The following is a 6,234-nucleotide window of genomic DNA, read 5'->3' on the forward strand; positions in this document are numbered from 1 at the left end:
TAATCATTTATTTCCGAATCTGCACTCGTACAATATACATTTTCGAAATTTTGATTTTGGAAATGAAGTGTATATAATATTGAATAGTAAAAATAGTAAAATAAAAAAAATATTTGTATAAATATTGATTAATTAATTAGAGTTATACATGGCTTTCCAATCAGGATTATATAGAGAGGACTTACTTCTAAGTGCAATCCGAAAACAAATATTTGAGTTTTAATCTGACCCAAAGTTGGTAACTTACAGGATAATTTATACACGATTGGTATTGTAATTTTTATGCTTTTATTATAATCCTCTGTAAGCTATGATTTTACCAATTCTAAGTGTAGAACGAGAAATAAGTGTAATATTATATTTGCTACGAAAAGCTTTTAAGCAATGATACTTTCAGGACGTGATTTGACGTGCTATTCGATCGTGCTCAAAGTGGACTACCAATGTTTGCCCTCCACCCGCATATTGAAATTCCCCCCGAGGATAATTTTCTGAAGTCGCCACTGTTTATAAATAGTTTTTCGTTACAAATCAGAGGATAATGGAGTAGTGAGTATACTTTTTTTTTTTTTTTTTTAAGCTATGGATTTAAGATTTGCAATTTATACAATGTTCCGTTCTAATCGAATTTGAAACAAAAGAAGTTTTCAATGAGTTACTCAAAGAAATATTTTCAGCCTCCGGATGAAAATAGGAAGACACTTAAAAAGGAAACAACTTGCTACTGGGTTTGAACACACAAACGTGTGATTGACAATGTATCGACCCAAACCACTCGACCGTTTTGTATGCCTTTGCACATTTTCTTTTGCCTCTTGTGAAAGCAGTTTAGTGTTCCATACTCGCTTTTGTTTATTCCGATACGACTATGAGTTCTCAGTAAATATTTGGACGTTACAGCTCTTGCAATGTATAAAAGTGTTTTTAGAATAAATCACAATCGATATTATGTCCTAATAACATACGTAAAACAGGTTGAATTCGTGAAATGATTGAGGTTGGAGTGAGCGTAAATGTTTTCATAGTTAGGAGCCTGGATATGCAAACCCGCTTAACGTGGGGATTTAATTTTGTGAAATTTGGTCCATTCGCTTTCCCGTCTGAGATGATGGGGCGAATTATCTCAGAAAAATATGTCCAGCAGTTTTATAATTCTATGCCTGGAGAGGTTTGTATCTCTTAATTCTTCCTCGAAAGGATGTAAGGAAAGAAAGGGGTGCAAAGTATTACCTCTGTAACATTTCGGGATACTTCCAAGTTCGTAGTAATAATATGCTGACAGCAAATTATTGATCTAATATATTAATTGGTCCTGAAAAAAAAAATGTTGTCATCTTGTATCGCTGAAATAAAAAAAAAAATCTAAGCTTTCGTTTCAGGACGAAGCAAACTCCTAACTTCAGAATTGTCTGTTTTTCCCAGGACATTTTGCAATTTAGTTTAGAACAAAACGAATTTTCCGATTATCCGAAGAACATAGATATATACAGTACTTGTAAACAATATATTATACATATTGACGATACAGAAATACTGACATACGACATCATTACTACGTATTAAAAATTACGAGCTCGTCCGGGATTTGAATCCGGGACCTCTCGCACCCTAAGCGAGAATCATACCCCTAGACCAACGAGCCAGCTACACCAAGCTCTTGTTATTTTTTTTAATCTATTGAGGACTTTCTAACCGGAACGAGACATATTGTATCACATGTTACAGTACAGCATCCGTTTCGTCACCTTGATAATGGCTGTCATCTTTTACTAGGCCAGTGCCCAATATTAGTTGTTTTAAGAACTCTACTGTATTTGACAAATGTCACTCATAGCGTTTATTTTTAGAACTTAAATACAAATACTGAGAACTCTGGATTTTTAAAATTCTTTTTGGACTTCGAAATAGGAAATATTGTAGAACGACTATGTCCATTCGTCTGTCGACCTACACATATCAAGAATAAAACACTAAGAGTTACCGTGAAGTGGTTGTTTGAAATCGGGGTCCGCAAGTGTTAGAAATAAACCATTTCTAGTTTCAACGTTGATCAACAAAAGCAAAAACGGTTAAGATCCACAACAAATAGTTTTCTTATATAATCCAACCCAAGAGTAATCTTCACCTTCATCACTCTACCCAAGCAAACCGGAAGTGGTGAACATCTATGATTTCCGGTTTCACCATTAATTTGTCATTGTGAAAGAAAAATAGATAGCGAGGAGTTTTATGTGATTCAGAACACCAAGGATAAGTTCCATCTCTGGATTTTATTCCTCTGTTCCTACCAAAAGCAATGGAAGTAACAACCATTTCCAATTCCAACATTAATTCTCATACAAAAGAAACGGTAATAGAAGACGGGAAAGTGCTTTTTAACGTGGATAGAGAGTACTCAAAATATCTTCATTCTCATCTCCATTATCGCCTACTGAAACTGCCAGTATGGAACCTAATATAATTCCGGTTTCGGTTGATTCCATACATAAGAACTATTGTAAAAGATGAAAAAAAAAAACTGTTTTTGATATGAATTATTCAGCATTCTAGAAATAGATCCCATCTCTGACATTATTCCTCTACTGCAAACGAAAGTTATAACGTAAATTTACTACTTCCAGTATTAAATTCGCATAGTTTGGAAGTTTGCCAATGTGAAACAAAGTTTATTATAGTTCTACCAACGTAATAATACAATCTCTACCTTTCATGTGTAGTTGGTTTGGACTTCCATTTGATGAAGTAGCACAATATTATTCCTTTTTGCTATCAAAAATGCCATGCAAAACATCTCAATTGCTTTGCAAATTTCAACTTGTTTAACACTTTGCTACACAAAAAATGACATACGCACATAAATTAAATATCTTCGCCCCAATGTAGTTGCTATCCATGAATCTCTACAAAATCTAGAAAATCACCTTTTCTCAATTAAAATAATGAATTTGTTTGACATATGGCCTGTTTACTTCAAGAACGACATAACTGAAAAATCGCCCTTATTGAGTTATGAGCAGATAATGCAGGGGTGCCCACAAGGGGGGGCTATGACGCAAACTGCGTCATTGAAATATTTGGGGGGGGTGAAAATATATATAAATATGTTTGAGGGAGTGTAAAAATTAATCGAAAAGATTTTTTTTTTTCATGGAAGAACACCTACGGATAGACAATTGAGGGGGGATGCGTCATGGACATGAGGGGGGTGGGCACCACTGGATAATGAAACCTAATGTTGATGTCTATTTCTGGTAAAAATTTCACAGATGTGATTCCAAAACTCGGGGCTAGGGAGCACTTCGTGTCGTTCTTGAGCCCATTTGTTTTCATTGCGTTTTGAAACTATGAAACACTTCTTCTAAAAAGTTAAGAATTTTGAGATATGTATTTCTCGAAATAAACAGGCGATATATTTTCCATGCTCTCCATGAGACATCGAATGCAAATGCAACAAGGATCTGGCGACGTCGTCAGGGTGGCCGAGCGGTCTAAGGTGCCAGACTCAAGTGCAAACTTGCCTGTTTAAAGGCATTGAGTAATTCTGGTCCTCTTATGAGGGCGTGCGTTCGAATCCCACTCCTGACAAGTTTTTAATATTTAAAAGAATGTTCTTTTCCAAAATTAGAAAGTTTTTAATAACATAACTTGATATTCCAATTGCAATTGCAACCATCTTATTTGATAGAACGAAATAATATTCTTAATATTTAATATATGTATGTTGAGATTTGGAAGTGGGTTCGTACCAGAGCCCAGAAAACCCAGGCCCAAAGACGGTCTGGCCCGGCTCGGATAGATCTGTATTCTGTGACCGAATCTCGAGCCGGGCGGAGAACAGGCCGGGCTCTAACCGGGCCGAGCACAAACAGGCCGGACCCTAAACTGATCGGTCACAAACGAGCCGGGCTCTAAACGGGCCCATTTTCTCTCTCTCTTTTTTTTTTTTTTTTATTTAGAAGGTGAATTCTCTGCCACCAGACACATGTTATCACTGCAATTCAATTATTCGATGTTTCCTCCGTATGGTTATGTGCTTCTCTTTACAGATATTTCTTTACTTTATATCAGTAACGAATTTAGAAGAAACCTTTTTTTTATTCATCTCGGAATTGGGGGAGGGGGCGTGGAGTTTTTAAGCATAGATATGATAAACAATAGCTTCCGTTTTTCTATAGAAATTCCACAATTTACGGACTTCAGCCCGAAAGCCCCCTCCCTGTAATCACCACTGACTTATATAATATAAGCTACAGTATAATTCTCAAAATAAATGTGAATAACATTTCTGATATTCCATTTCAGTTGCTATTTTCTTCTATTCGCTATTTAAAACGTATGATCTGTCAGGAAAGTAAATGTACACCTATTTTTCGAGTCTGGCATTCCTGCGCTCCATCCGTGGAGAGTATGAGAATTAAATCAATCAAATGTTTACTGAGGGGCAAAAAGAAAAGCTTAATCTGAATAAGACATTGCAGAGGGGCACAAGCTGTGAATACGAATAGTGCATTGTGTAAATAAAGGACGACACCGAAAGAGAAAGCCAGAAACAGCTGTTAAGAGCCGGCGGGAGTCAAGTGACCTTGACAAATCGAAGATATCGCAGTGCAAAGTGTTTCCTTATTTTGGCAACAGATGGGGTTGTTGCTGAAATGCCGTCAAAGCAAATGGCACCCCTCCTTTTCCTTCGTTTTCCACTACATGTGGTCAAAGTTGGACAGCGCAGGAGGGGGATGGTTACGGATGTAAATGGGACAGAGGAGTGAAATTCCTTTCTTTTGGCTAAAAGAGAAACAGAACTGAAGAAAAAATAAATACAGAGATATTCTAAGAGGGACCAACATCATATCAGCCGTCAGCCACTCAAATATCTACAACGGTCACAAACATACCATAGAGAACTAAAGCACTTGTCGCCTGTCTCTTTCTCAAAGGATTCTACCTATGGTAAATAACGCGGGAATAGTGCAGGAAGAGTCTGATATAAAATGAACCCTGCATATATATATATATATATATATATATATATATATATATATATATATATATATATATATATATATATATATATATATATATATATATATATATATATATATATAAACGGGAGAGTCGATATTCTAATTTATTTTGGGCCTTCGTGGTTAAAAAAAGAAACTTGGAAGTGAAAGGCAGAAAACCCAGACAAAGATCTGAAATGTATTGGCAATGTGACTCTTTTTCAGTGGAATCCATTTCTTTATTTTTTTTCAAAATATGATCACCAGATTTACCCTCTGTCTCTCCTTCACATTCGAATGGTCCTGGGATCGATACCAGTAGCTGACCATCCTGAATTTTTCCTATTACAACAGGAAAGGGGCGCAATGTTACATTTAGCCTTGGGTACCGGCTTAGAAGGACAGGAGGGAGCATATGCCCTGCTTGGAATTGGTTTTTATTTGGGAAAATAGACCACTTCATTAACAATAGAATTAAAAGATGTGTCACCTTCTTCAGGAAGGTACACTCATGTCCAAAATTATTGTCGCATGTCTATAAATATGTTGTTGTAGGAATATAATTTGATAACGAATTCACCCGGTATTTCTTATAATGTTAGTATGTGTACAATCGGCAGAGACATGTATGCAAATTGCAAATTTCATGTCAAAAGAAGAGTAAATAAGAACAATAAAACGAAAATAAAACTTTCGTGTCCATTTAGCAACATTATGATTTACTCATTCTAATTTTCGTATTTATAAATATTTTCCTATGAAATTTACCATATATACATTTCCCGATTATACTACACATAGTATCAGTATTAAAAGTACCCAGCAAAATCAGTATTACATTATATTCTTACATGAAGATAGTTATAGATATGCGACAATCAAGGAGATGAGTGTACAAGGACGTAACAGATGTTTGTTTCAAACATTGAATAAGTGTTCGTATACATTGAACTTATTTCCTGACGTCTTAGAACTAAGAACTGTCACAGAGCGACGTAAGTCCGGCGACAATACAATATTTCATTTTTACTTTCATACTTTGCAATATATCTATTTATTTTAAAAGCAAATTTTAATATGTTTTTATTTTCAACTATTTTATCCTAAAATAAATGCTAGCCTTTAACCAGCCCTTATTTCCCTGGTTGCATATCACTTTAGGATTTGGAAAATATGTCCAACGAATAAAAAAATGATAAAACACCTTTTAAAGACATTCTTTTGTTAATCAATT

General features: G+C 35.2%; 2 non-coding genes across 2 annotated transcripts; one reads left to right on the forward strand and one right to left on the reverse strand.

Annotated features, from left to right (window-relative positions):
• Positions 1-1,570: 1,570 nt before the first annotated feature.
• Positions 1,571-1,642, reverse strand: TRNAP-AGG (transfer RNA proline (anticodon AGG)). The gene has a single exon. It is a non-coding gene; the product is annotated as a tRNA-Pro (tRNA).
• Positions 1,643-3,469: 1,827 nt separating this feature from the next.
• On the forward strand, positions 3,470-3,585 carry TRNAL-CAA (transfer RNA leucine (anticodon CAA)). The gene is made up of 2 exons: positions 3,470-3,507; positions 3,540-3,585. It is a non-coding gene; the product is annotated as a tRNA-Leu (tRNA).
• Positions 3,586-6,234: the final 2,649 nt, after the last annotated feature.

The sequence above is a fragment of the Thermobia domestica genome, chromosome 2 (assembly GCF_964235325.1).
Source record: "Thermobia domestica chromosome 2, izTheDome1.hap1.1, whole genome shotgun sequence".
Lineage (NCBI taxonomy): Eukaryota > Metazoa > Arthropoda > Insecta > Zygentoma > Lepismatidae > Thermobia > Thermobia domestica.